We start from the raw sequence: 13,503 nt of genomic DNA, 5'->3' as shown, positions 1-13,503 counted from the left end.
AAATTATATTTATTTGTATTTGAACATTTGTAATAGCCCGTCTGAGTGGAGATGTCACGATAGAGAAGGGAGTGTCGTGGTGGACACCACTGCGAGTTCGAGAAACATGCAAACTTAATCTGACATCTAAGGTTTTACATATAGTGTGTACATAACTCATCGATGATACGTATTTAGTTATTTTCGCTTTCATAATTCATTGAGCCACTGCATCATTGCTGCAGTATACCGTACAGTGCTGCATCACAGTGCGCATCAATTTATGGTTAAAACAATGAATTAAAAAGTGCGGTTTTCAGTTCCCGCATCCTTGCAACATAATGTGTCATGTGTGCAAGCTGAAATACTTGTGAAAGGTGCATTGGTGCATTAGGAGCTTTGGCTGCACTCCAAGCCTGTACACACAGTGCGATGCCTGTCAATATCACTCCTTGAGCGTGCCCACCATTTGCTGTGACCTTTCCTGCATAAAAAGCGGTGTCACGCCGTGAATTCCAGATTACCTAGCCGTGCTTTAATTGACCTTGGTTATAGTGGATGTTTTAACTCGTTTAGTTAAACAGGCAGTAAATAAAACGTAGTCATTCTCTCTCTTCCATTGAGTTGCCATTAAAGCAGACTTGAATTTTTATTATTACATTTAAAATCTGTAAGTCATTTTTTAATTGTGGTTTTAAATTATCGTGCTTTGGAAAACCATTGCAGGAGCACCTTTCAGAATGAATACGTGTTAAAGAGTACTTGATGTGAAATACTAAAAATTAAAGCACAGACGTTATTTTAATTGACGTTTGTTAAATCCACGCATTTAGGCAGACTAGGCAAATAATCTAATGTGCTTGCTTCATTTGTTTTTAAGCAACAGTATTCAGTTACATAGTAGCATGCAGTAATACAAAAATAAAAGTATTGTGTTTTATGTCTTAATACATTTAAAACAACATATATATTCTTGAGATTAAGTGTGCATGTGTTTATGAGCTTTGTTCTGGCCGCTTGTTGAAATGCGTAAACTGCATCTCGGGTGAGATGGCCGTGGATGCAGTATGGATTTTCTTCCTGCACAGAATGATCTGATGACTGCTGAATTGATAAATCGGTCTGGTGGCTATCTGTGCTTGGAATTTAAATACAGACGGTGTAACGTGGAGTCCCACATTGCCTAATAGCGTTTAGGAATTTTTTCAAACCCATTTCCTGTTTAATTAAAAGAGAGAAATGTCCTTCCTGTGCGGGATTTAAGTCCGTTCACATGTGGGTGGCTTACGCAGCGTTCCCTAGGCATTTACAAAACTGAACACCGTTAATGATAATGATAACAATGATAATGATTTGTTTTAATACAGTACTGTATGACGCCCTTTAAACTGGGGCTTCTATTGCTACTTACATCTCATCTCAAACATTGGAAAGGGCACCTTCAGTGGCAATCCCAATTTAGTAATTTGCGTGTATTTTTTTAATCTAGCCAATTGGGATGATGACGTTGGCACATGATGGCCTGCTGATTTTGATTGATGCCACGGGAACTTTAACCTCGACTGTGAAGCAGAGGGCTCGTAGTTAATGGGTAATACACCTGCAGAAATAACCAGGGCAGCCTGCCGCATTCGAACCACGAACCTCTGCAACAAGTGGCGAATGCTCTACCGCTGGACCATATCACCCCCCCACACGCTTCATGAGCAGTATAATGTACTTTTTCAGCATTTATGCACTTCTTCAGTGCTTAGGTCTGGTAAAATGGAATGAAGACACATGCACGAACATTCAGTGCTGTGCAAACACAAGCAATCCTTTTGACAAAGATGTGCATATAGTACTGCATTGTAATCTAAGTTTTATTTTCATCTGACATGCCTGAATATAAAACAAAAAGTCTTAAGCCATTGGCCACACTCATCAACCATTACACATTGCCGTTTGTGATTAACAATTACGATGTATGTTAATGTGTCCTGCTGTTGTGTTATTCCACCATGCTGCATTAAATAGATTTAGGAAACACTCATGCTCCTAAATGTTTAATGAAGCCCGCTTATCCTACAGTACGTAGCGTTTAAATGCAGTACAGCAGTGTGAAAACGCTGTACATCAAAGTTCGACAGCAACCTTGTGTTATTGTGGCGTTGTTGTGAAACAGTTGACTGTTTTTTTTAAAGCTGTGCACTTGGACAGCTTTCAATAGAGGAGGCTAAACCCGTAGGCTGGTAACAAACACACTTGCTCAAGCTGCAAGGTTATTCGAGAGGCCCTTCCCAGAGAACATACTTAATTAAAGGCGCCACAGTATGAATAACAGTACCTGCTTTGCGCGGTGTGTTCTTCTAAAGAGTGGAGATACAGTAATTGCAAAAGCGGTCTGCTGTCAATGTGGAAGCGACTGTGCCAGCTTGTGTCGATAAGGGTCCTTGCTTGTAATGAGACCCAATTGTTATCATGTATAAACACAGCTGGCTGAGATCATTACACAGCAATGTAGCGGGATATTTTATTTATTATTTCTCCATTATAGTACTTTGAACACAAAGTTCCAACTTTGGATATGTCGAGATTGTGCTTTTTTAAAATACAAACCAGGTTCGTGAAGCCACGTCACTGATTATTTTTTTTTGAAATTCTACATTGCTGTAATTGTTTGCGCGCGTTAATGGGTGATTTAAGCTGAATACATTTTTGTCAAAATATTCACAATTGAACACATCCACGCAGACTGTGTTGTAAGTGTTACGTAAATAATTGGTTATTCCCTGAATTTATGTCGTTAATATGTAATGGTGAAAACACATATTACCATTACTCTACACTGAATTGTAAATTACTTTCATGATGCGCGGTTATGTGCATGTTGAGATAAGTCGTAATTATATGGTTTATAGTAATCTGGGTCCTTCCATTGAACTTTGCTCTGGTGATCTGAACTTTGAATTCAGACTGGCAATGCATGTAACTCTGTTTGCCAATTGGGTGTAACTGCGAGCAGCTGATAGCCTCACACTTTTTGTTTAAATTCCTACCGCCTTAATGCCACCTCCCCTTCTTCTCTCTGGCTCTGCATGCAGAGTTCTAACTGAAATACCTCTCTGCCATTGAGGGTGAATCATTTATTATGCGTACGTCTCTATGTGTGCACGTGTGTGTGTGTCATCCTGTCTCATGGTTCTGCTCTCATTCTCTGATCTCATTTTCTAAGACGTGTCACTTCACTCTCTAGGCATGCCCCGTTGCAAGGCGGATTCGCATACCTATGTGATAGAAGTTGGCTTGGGTTTTTTTCTCTCACTTTTTGTTGTTGAAACATTAACTGTTTAAAAAAATTGACCGTTTAGTAATATTTCCTGTGCAGGTTTAAAGAAAAAGCGGTTGAAGGCTTTGTTGAACGTTACCGTTTTTTCCAGCGCATGTTTTTGCCTTCACAATGGGAAGTGCACTTACGTAACTTTTCATGTTTTAACGTACGGGAATTGTTGGGATAGAGTGTAAACTCAAGGGTGGCTCGTTCGTTCCGCGGTGCCACACACTGAGGCGCGGCACTCGTTCCGCATTAATAGCTCCTCTGCCCCCATACTGTAGTAACTCTGGGCTACTGCTGAAGGCTAGGCATGGGAGACTTCCTTCTGCATGCAGGTACCGGTTATGTCATGTTGACACAATAAAAAAGAAGAGCCCTTATCTGTCGCTGAATATTCTCAAACATGAATGAGTTGAAAATACTATTTTACATCTGCAGAAATTCTTACCGTCTTGCTATCAGACCTATTCAGCCATTGTTAGGCATTGTTGGGTAAATACATCTCTACCATGTTTTACAAACTATAGTTTCTGAAGCTGCCAGTCACAGAAATGCTTTTGCGTTGCCTACAGTTTTCAAAGCCGTGGTGGTTGTGTAATTGTCTTAAAAGAATGGAACGTTTCCACACTGTAACCAATGCGTAGTTTGACCCCGAGGTTCAGTTGTGTGTGTTGGTGGATTACTCATCACCTTTAGCAGAGATTTCGGGTGGTTGCAGGTGGTAGACCTTGTTTATTTTAGCTGACAGTCTCTTTGTCTTAGTTTTGGAGTCGGATATATGCCGGCCAGAATGTAGCATTCCAGCATTACAAATGCAAGTTCAAGTGAAGAAGTTAATTCATTTATAGTTATGAATATATCGCGTAGCAACATCAAACTCTTCTTCTCAGAGGCTTTGTATCTGCTACTCCTATTATTTGCTTTTCTAATCCATCCTCAGAAAGGAAGAATGTGGATAATTGCATTCGCCCTGAAGTAGTGGCAAATTCATTATGTTATTGTACTGTGTCTGCATTAATCTTCTGATGATTGTCCCGGAAACGGTCTCTTGGAGCTGCTAAATCCAACCATTATCTTATCTTTACATGGCTAAAAGGAGTCATCTGGAAGTGGCGGCAAATTCATCAATAATCCACATTTATTTAAAGATAGCCATGCGGATAACAGGAATACGTTTTGAGGATAAATATGAATAATAAAAGCCATCAATAGTGGGTTTCACATCTTCACGGACAAAAGGAATTTGCAAGGTTGGTCCACTATGTGACTGGAGTTAATATCTCTTGAGGTACAGAAATAAGGTTGCCACCCTACAACAAGAACACAAACACCCAGGACGTATCACAGAAGAAGAATATCGCACCATATATACCGGTATAGAGGATAACTACATGTTAATGAGTGGTGTATTATTACACAACTGGTAAAATAGGGACTGTTAGTATCACGGGATTTCACGGGGAAGCAGCTTCCTCAAACAGAGGACAATCCTAGGAAAACCCAAGCGTTAACCCGATCTACGAGCAATTGAAACAGGAACGGCTGTCAATTATATTCACCGGTAATCCTTGACATACAACACGGTACTGTACTGTCCAATGCTGCAAAGTGATTCCTGATCAAACACGCTCTGCTCGACAGATGCGACGTGGGCCTGCGTGCTCTCCTTTCTGCTGACTTGTATGCATTTGTCAGCATCGTGTAGTTAAGACAGGGCGGCACAGTACGGTATTTGTAAAGTGTCTTCCGGTGTGGCTTTTGTTCTCGCTTTATCTCGGGATAATGCTGGATAGTCCAATACAGTGGTCCTTCGCTCACAACAGAGAATGAATTTTGCCGATCTGCATCTATTTCCTGTCTCCCTTGATAATGTTCTGGAGGTACTTGTTCAGAAGATGCATCAGCACTGAGGAGGATGCTAAGCCTGCATTTCTGCACGCTTCCTTACAGTTGTAAAACGATCCCATGACACTGTTTACTGAAAACCAGGCCAGTGTGCTGGCGTAGTCAAAAGTTTACCAAGAAATCACACGTGTTTTCTAGATACCTCGCGAGGCTGTGGAACAGCTGCTTTCAAACAGCTTGAAATCTGCTTTACGAAACCATATTGCATAAATATGTAGTATTTAATTGACAGCACATTCCCAACAATACTCATTTCAGCTCGATTAAGGGGAGATAATTACTATTTCTTTGTTTAAAGGAAAGAGAGCCTCAATAATTGCTTCCCCTTAGTTGTTGGTAACATACAAATCCAGCCTTTGGTGCAAATGTGTAAAGCCATTGGCCTACATTTGTATAATTAACATGGGCGGCGGGGGTGGTGTTGGGCAGTGATGCACTGCAGTGATTAGCGTGCTGCACGACTCTGCTGCATTCACTGCGGCGACGCTGAGTTTTGGTTCGTGGCCACAGGGTGCAGACCCACCAGGACCGTTCCTGGTGGGTCCACACCCCCCGCCCCCTTGCCCACCAAACCTCCACTAACCCACGCTGACCAGTGTTGTGATGTTTGACCAAATATCCCCCCGACGACTGACATCACGGCAGTGGACTGACAATTGGCTTAAATGGGAATTGTTATTGTCCTCGTGAACGTGGACTGCGCATGTATGTGGGTTAGTATAGTCTCGTTGGTTTTATTTATGGAGTTACGGTGCCACATGCAGGTGTTGTTATGGAGATGCTGCGAAATTATATAGGTCTCTAAATTCATGTTCTGAAATATAAGACCTGACGCTGTGTATACTGAACAACTACAGTATGTACTGTTTAGTACTGCCCCATAATATAATTGTACGACTATGGCCCCAACATATCACAGTACTGGAAGCAGTTTAAGGTGTAGCAGAGTGCACGCTGTGGGTTTTCAGATTTCACGCCCGTTTTACTTCACAGGGCACGTGCCGTTCTGGAGCATTTAGCGAGTACGGCCGAACTCCAATAAAATAATCCGTGTTGATATGGGAGGGACCATGTCGTGATTCGCGTAAGACGAGGTGCACTGTGGAAGTTGGTCTCGTCGTCCACGCCGATGCAGTGTGCCACGGATTACAGGGGGCATTAAACCACGCGACCCCGTACAAATCAGTGAATAATTCGCGATGCGTACAAATACATCAATTGTAGAGTTCGCATTTATTTTGTTATAAAAACTTTACAATACACGATAATTACCTGTATTTCTGGATCAGCGGTCCATCTTTTTTTTCTCACCAGATCCTTTAGATTTACAGGTTATTGGAATGCGGAGCTTTGGAGTTAGTTTTTTTTTCGTACTGGACTGATAAGAGATAACGTAATTACGTCTTTCGTGCTTGAAGTAATTTTTCAACATAAATTTCCTTGAACAATTTTTTGGGTTTACTACACTGCTACCGTACGACTCTCGTACAGTATTAATACAACCATGTACGGATGGTAAACCTCTAGCCTTTGTGAACAGTACAGTACTTGGTTTTGTAATGGTTGCTGCTGCCCCGTGTCTTTTTCTAAACTTTTGTAATCACCCACAGATTTTCAGCTCACAAAACACATGTTGGTGTTGCTTTGAAGAGCCTATTTCTCCACCTGTTAATAAAGGACTGCACACCGATGACTGTGATTTGGAGCATTTCCGAGTGTACAAAAACTGTTGTCAGCTATATGCATCAGGATGTTGTGAAACTCTTTTCTCGTGGGCTTCATGCCTTTCCAGCAAAATACATTAAATCAGAGTGTGGACTAATATCATCTGTCCCTTCTGTATGGGATAGAGTGTTGCCCCGTCACATTCATGGGGTTTCTCCGGGTCCTCTGGTTTACCCCCACATGTATAAACACTAAATGGCCAAAATATCTTAATATATAGAGATCTGCTGAGCAATTATTGCTACTGGCTAAACGCCTGGCAGCCTTCCAACTTGATTGTAGTTCCTCAGTGATTATGAGATTCCATTTGCATGAATGATGATATATATAAAACGTATCATTAGATTTGTTTAAATTATCAAATTATTTACACTACAGTATTAAGTCAATTTGCCTAATTATAGTATATTGACCTTCAATAAAACTGAAGTAGAGTATTTGTAGATACTACCCTGTAAATACTATACTTTATCTACGTTTTTCATACAATTGTGGAAAATCATTACCATAATGTTTCTCACCAACAGTTCTATAACACTCTCATTATTCGGTTTGCCATGTTCAGTCACCCTCAAAAACTCCTTTTTTTAAAGCGTTTTTGCTGGAGAGAGGGCACTCCAGTGGCCTAGAAGGGTAAGGGTTCTCAAATAGGGATATATAGATCAGTTACCGGGCCATAGGTATCATTCGGGGTTTTCAAAATGCTCAAGGGTCCACAGGGTTATAATATTATACTCCTCACCCGCTGGTCTGATGTTAACCAGCAGTTAAATCCTGCATGGTATGTTAATACAAACCAGTATAATCCAGGAAAAAAACATCCAGTACTGTAGTAAAGCATTTGCATGTATGTCATATTTAGTCAATTCAGTTTAAAATGTACAAAGATAAAAATGAGTACATCATGTATCATTCTGTCATCGCAGCTATCACTTATAATAACAATAATAAAAAATAGTTCGAAGCTCTTTTGTTAATCCACGTGGAGATGAAGGCCTCCCCATGTTGTAGTTATGGGGGTTGTTTGAGCCTGCATCACCACGGTGATTAGTGCAGGACAAGTTCAGATATCACTTGGCACTTGATGTTAGCTAAGGCTGCGAATCGAACTCAAGTTACCATGGTTCTCTGCGCACTCCACGAACCACTGCGCCACAGCTTTACCCAATTGTTGTACCTGCAAAAATTCAGTTGCAGTAAATTTGAGGAAGCTGTTGTACTATAGTTGTCCGCTTTGTTTAAAAAAACATATTCAAGGTTCGCAATGATTGTAAACATCCAAACTGTGAAGATTTGATCAAGAGAGGTTGACAAAGTGCAGAGGCAATATCATTCCGTGTAACTGTGGCATTTGACTTGAGGCATTGTACTTGAAAGGTTATGATTGAAATACGACTGGGTATGTTGTATGGTTGTGTTGTGTAGCTCTCTCCTGTCTGTTTTTGGGTTGTACGTCATGCTGTTCGGTACCATGTCTGACGTTTCGCTCCACGTGCTGGGAGTTTCTTCAGGAACGGAACCCAAAACACCGGAAAGCTATTGTGACCGAAATGTTTCAACATCATAGCATGGTTTACCATGTAATAAGGATGCCTACAATGTAACTATGTAATCTCTTATAGTTACTGTCCTGCACAATTTACCATTTTTTATTGCACTTAATTTTTTTTTAAATATCTATTTTCTGTATTTGATTTAGCTGGTGTGAAACAATGTTCAAGAGTTTACAAGCTACAATACAATGCATTCATATTGTAATGTAGGTATTCTCAATAATGTTTTATCTGCTCTTTGTTTTCTTTCCACAGAAGAAAAGGGTGGTCCAAACCCACATCAGCATGGGTGACCGCCTTTAAATCTCAGTGATGAGTTGGCTTGCAGCCTGGTGCTACTTCAGTACTCAGACACCTGTCTCTTCCCTTGCTGCCCAGCACGTTTCAAATTTCGGGTAAGTCGAGCGATAACCTGACGGCATTCCCTCTGGATGTTTTTTCACCTTGCTGCTGAGGCATGTCACTGGAGCTCTTTAATTTGTTCAGACAATCCAGTATGAAATGAGGCGCACTGTCTGGTTTGGGTAAAACATCACCCCTGTTGTAAAAACATCACATCTCTGCTCGCTGTTGTTGTTGTTGTGTGTTCAGGAGAAGTGTGTTTTGCCTTTGTGCCTATTTACGGTGGAAGTTTTATTTTGGTTTTCGCGTGCTTTGTGTCTTGGCATGTGATAACTCGCATGTGTGGTTTCTGCCAGATCTTAAAAAATAAGCAGTCGTAACAGATGGTGATGAGACCAAAGGAAAAATACTGAACGCTACTTTGTGAGGAGAGCGGTGTCGTGGAGGTTGGGTGGGGGGAGAATGTGGGAAGGTGAAGATGGCAGTAGCGGGTGCAGGATTTTCAGCATCTTTGCCTCGGGGACCCGTGTAATACAGCGCAGCCCAAAAGGCCGCGAGGCATAATAACTACTGAACACGTGCTGCAGCTTGTGCATTGATGCTCCTGCTATTGCTCTGCTCAACTCTCCAGGGGGGTCTTGCCGAGTGTGTACAGCTATGCTAATTGTGCCAAGATACTGTAATAAATTGCAACGCGCACTCTCCTTACTGATTTTGTCACATGCACAGGAGCATGCTTATGGGACTAAAATTATAAATTACCGAACTCTCATTAATAATAAAATAAATTCGCATAAAAGCAAAAACAAATATTACGTCTGAAAGGTGGTAATCTCTCGTGTCATGAAAACATTGCTCATTGTGAATTTTCTCGTTCTGTCAAATATTAATTTTGCCCTTTCCCGTTTGGTGAAGGGAAAGTAAACTCCTTAGAACATTTGCGCAGTGGTTTTTTCCTTCGAAATATTGCGTTTTAATTAGGTTGAATGTTGTCATCCAGAAAAGAAACTGTATATATAAATAAGATGCTGCAAATTAAAGTTGTGTGCCGGCTGTGAATAGCTAATTAATGATTTAAATACACAGTTATAACTGAGCCCACCTTGGGTATAGTAGATTTGGAGTTCAAGTCAGAAAGAAGGCACCGCTCGTTTGGGTTCTCAAGCACTGGGATACATTTTGTTCTTTAGTTTGGTGCCCAGTGGTGAGACCTCACCGAGCGCGTATTCACACAACGTGTTTTTGCTTAATACTTTACGGGAACGCATTTACCACGTTGAACGAGGAATTACAGCATAGCGGAAACTGGGTTTTCTGCTAAACTTTGCTCATTGTAATTTAAAATGTGTTCATGCTTTTAGGATGTGCAGTACACACTCGACACACAGTTGGCTCTAGTCTCTGGAGTAAAAAAAAAACAGTTAATTAGTGGCATCCGTAAATTTTAGGAGCAATTTACACCGCCGTCGAAACGTGCACAACTTTCCTGCGAGCGTTTTCTTTCCTGTCTCGTATGTACACATGTATGTATGTTGAACATCTTTCGCACCGTACATTGCCAACCGTGCTAATTGGAGGTGCTCGCAGGCAGCCTGCAACGTCGGAAAGGAGACTGCCGGCCGGCCGGCCGGTCTGTGGTAGTGGCGCGAGGGGAAAGGCGATTTGGTTGGGTTTGGGTGGGAATGTGGAACGCGGGCGGCCAAGCCGGACAAACGGACCTTTGTGCAAGGGTCGCTGTCTGCGTGCTTCGTCGTGGGAGCAGGTGGCGGGGACCCTGGCGCGGGGGCTGTTTTGTGTCGGCGGGGCTGGGGAAAACGTGGCCAAATGAGGGGCGTGGATCGGGGCGACAGAAACATTTTTGGTTTGGCCGCACTGGGGTGATGGGGCGCAGAGAGGCGGTGGTGGTGGGGGGGGGCGCACGGCGGGCAGGGGATTGAGGAGGGAGCCAGTGGGTGTCGAGTCGGGGTAAACAGTGGTAAGCGTGCGCACTGCACACTTGCACGCACCCCAGGGAACCCGCATTCACCACCAAGCAAGCAGTGATTAGCGCTGTGCCCCAGATGCTCACTGTCTTATAGAGTGCCCTGCTGCTTGGGTTCCCCACCCCCGCCCCCCTCTGTTTTAGGCAAACATTGACGCAAATATTTTGAGTGGGTTAATGAGTTGAACTAATATTTGTGGCTCTTCTGTTGCTATACATACTGGACGTAATTTTTGTTCACGCTGACAGCGAATTTAAAAATATATATTCACTGTATATCAAACAGTAATTGAATAAATAGTTAATTGGTAGTTATGCCGTAAACTGTAATAAATTCATTATTGAAATGGCAGCCTATTAAATAAATGTTGTTTTTTTTATCAATTATAAATAACTTGCAGCCATTGTGTTTTCCTTGTAAGCTATGCTTAACACATTTGAGTTCCATTGAGAGGTTGAGAAACTAATGTCTGTCTCGAGTGACCTTGCTGAAACAGTGCTGCTGCAATCAGCTGAACTGAACAACTCTCAAAATAACTGGTTGTGGACGCAGTGATACTTACCCCCCTAATTACTGCTGCTCTCTCCACACCACAGTCTGGCCGTTAGCCATGCCCAAGTCCTATTAGTGGAAACACAAATGCGCAGTGTTCAGACGTTGTGTTTACACACGAGGAATCTGCACTCTTAGGGGTGCACCCTTTCGCAAATTTCTTCCTCTGTGTTTGGGCTGCACCGCCATACACGTCGTAATTTACATGACTGGGCGCGGCCATTTGGGCGCTTGTGGATGAAATGAGGGCTTTGAGTTTGGCATGCTGCCATGGTTTCTGTGAGGCATCTGCTTTTGTTGCTGCTTCATGCGTTCGCCCAGCCCGCCCGCACCGAGAAACGGCGGAGAGCGAATGATGGCGCAAGACAGACAGCTTGAAGTTTCCTTTTGTTAAGTCTTGCTTCAGCGGTTTAAATAATCCCATAATAAAGGAGGTGACAGAAAATGTTAGCTTTTGGTTTTCTCATATTCTCCTGTATTTGTTTGAAGTGCTTCTTGTGAGGACATCTCTCGTGTCTGCGCTTTCGACAGTGCCTTACATATTGTGCATTATGAGAGGCTGTTTAATGTGGTTCAAGTGTTTTCTGGTGAGTTGTTATATTGCCAGAGGTGGCTTGACAACCCTGTATGAGGAGACATTTGCCGTTGTGTTTGAATTTCCGAAATCAGTAATAAATATTAATGAGACATCAATAATAGCTGATCTATTCCATAGGGGAAAACACAACCGTTTCAAATGTAGGCTAATCCTCTGTGACGTACTGTAAAGTGAACAAATAAATGTGCAATGTTTAGGGGTAATGCACATATAATTTTCTGTTTTATTAACGAAAATATCGAGGAGGCATTTTTCAGGAGCACCATTGATGTATGTTGAAAATAACTCAAACATTTTGATTAACTTCAGCAATTGTTCATTCTTTTTTTAATGTGATAATCCACCGTTAAGTTGTGGGATTTTTGGACCAGTTTATGAATACTGTATATGTAGCATACAAATTCCATTTGCTTTACAAAATGACTGACAAATTGTGTGGGTTTTTTGGGAGTAATGATACAGAAAATTAGATTTTTGTGCTGAAGGAAAATATATTCTGTTATTGTAGATAGAAAGGAAGAAAAAAATGTGTTAGGATTCCATTTATTTTGCTGCCTGATTAACCATTGTATATTTGAAGAACATGGTATCACGGTTTACAATATTCCCATTGAATTTGCTCCTGGTGTTCTTTGACCTGTAATGGCTTCCTTTGTATCCAGCGCGTGTGTGTGCTTCGTTATTGGATAGAAGCTTTCCATCACACTGCTTGTAAGAAGGCAGGAGCCATTACGAAGGCTTGTCTGTCTTTGTGAAATGACATCCTTGAGTAGCGAGCAGTCGCCCAAGAAAATGGAACTAATTTTAAGGGAAATTTTAAAAGCTAAATAATAACATGAAAAAAATTATGCAAGGTGTTTTCAGTGGATAATGTCTTGCATTGATTACTGGTGTCATTTGCTTTCTTGTAAATGATAATACTGAAAATTTATGTTTGTAGCTACATTTCAAATATTGTTAGGTTTGTTTGAAAATAAACTAAGTGAGATTTTTTTAAATACAAATGTAGGCTATAGGTTCAGTGACATTTAAACGATCAGCATAAGGATTATTGCTACATTTATAGTTGTAGTTTCATATTTCAATGAATCAATTAAAATATTTATCGAATTTCATACAACCACCTACTGTAGTTACAGAACATCGCGGTGTGTTGGTTTATGTCAGACGAGAGCAACTTATTTCCATAACAGAGACTGCAAGGCGGCTTGGTGTGGGGCCGATGATGCGATGCAGTGGGCAGTAAACCAATGGCTTTTGCCTGCAACGCGTATGCGCACAAATGCACGCTGGCGAGTGCATAATGAGCTGTTTGTGTCTGTGCCATCAAGATCCGTCACAGGAGGGGAGCTGCCATTTGAACAGCAACTAAAGCGCAGGCAAATGGAGCGCGGCACAGCTGCTGGCTCACACACACGCGCGCGCTCACACACACGCGTGCACGCACGCATGCTCACGCGCACACGCACTGGAGCGCACGCGTACGGGGAGACGCGCGCGCGTGTATCCTCTAACAAAGTGACTATTGCGATGCCGTAACACACGCATGCACAA

The 13,503-nt window shown here is 41.8% G+C and overlaps 1 protein-coding gene across 15 annotated transcripts in view; it reads left to right on the top strand.

The window, feature by feature from the left end:
- Positions 1–13,503, top strand: part of BAZ2B (bromodomain adjacent to zinc finger domain 2B) — an 87,823-nt gene that overhangs the window by 23,275 nt on the left and 51,045 nt on the right. For 14 of the 15 annotated variants that reach the window (XM_076057197.1, XM_076057225.1, XM_076057246.1 and 11 more), the window contains one exon: positions 8,731–8,870. The gene's annotated coding sequence lies outside the window, so the exon portion shown is untranslated. The remainder of the gene's footprint in view (positions 1–8,730; positions 8,871–13,503) is intronic. The other variant, XM_076057203.1, reaches the window with a different exon arrangement.

This window comes from Petromyzon marinus, chromosome 4 (assembly GCF_048934315.1).
Source record: "Petromyzon marinus isolate PM22_M1 ecotype Great Lakes invasive population chromosome 4, UKy_Petmar_22M1.pri1.0, whole genome shotgun sequence".
NCBI lineage: Eukaryota > Metazoa > Chordata > Hyperoartia > Petromyzontiformes > Petromyzontidae > Petromyzon > Petromyzon marinus.
This window is presented reverse-complemented; position numbering and strand designations above follow the sequence as displayed.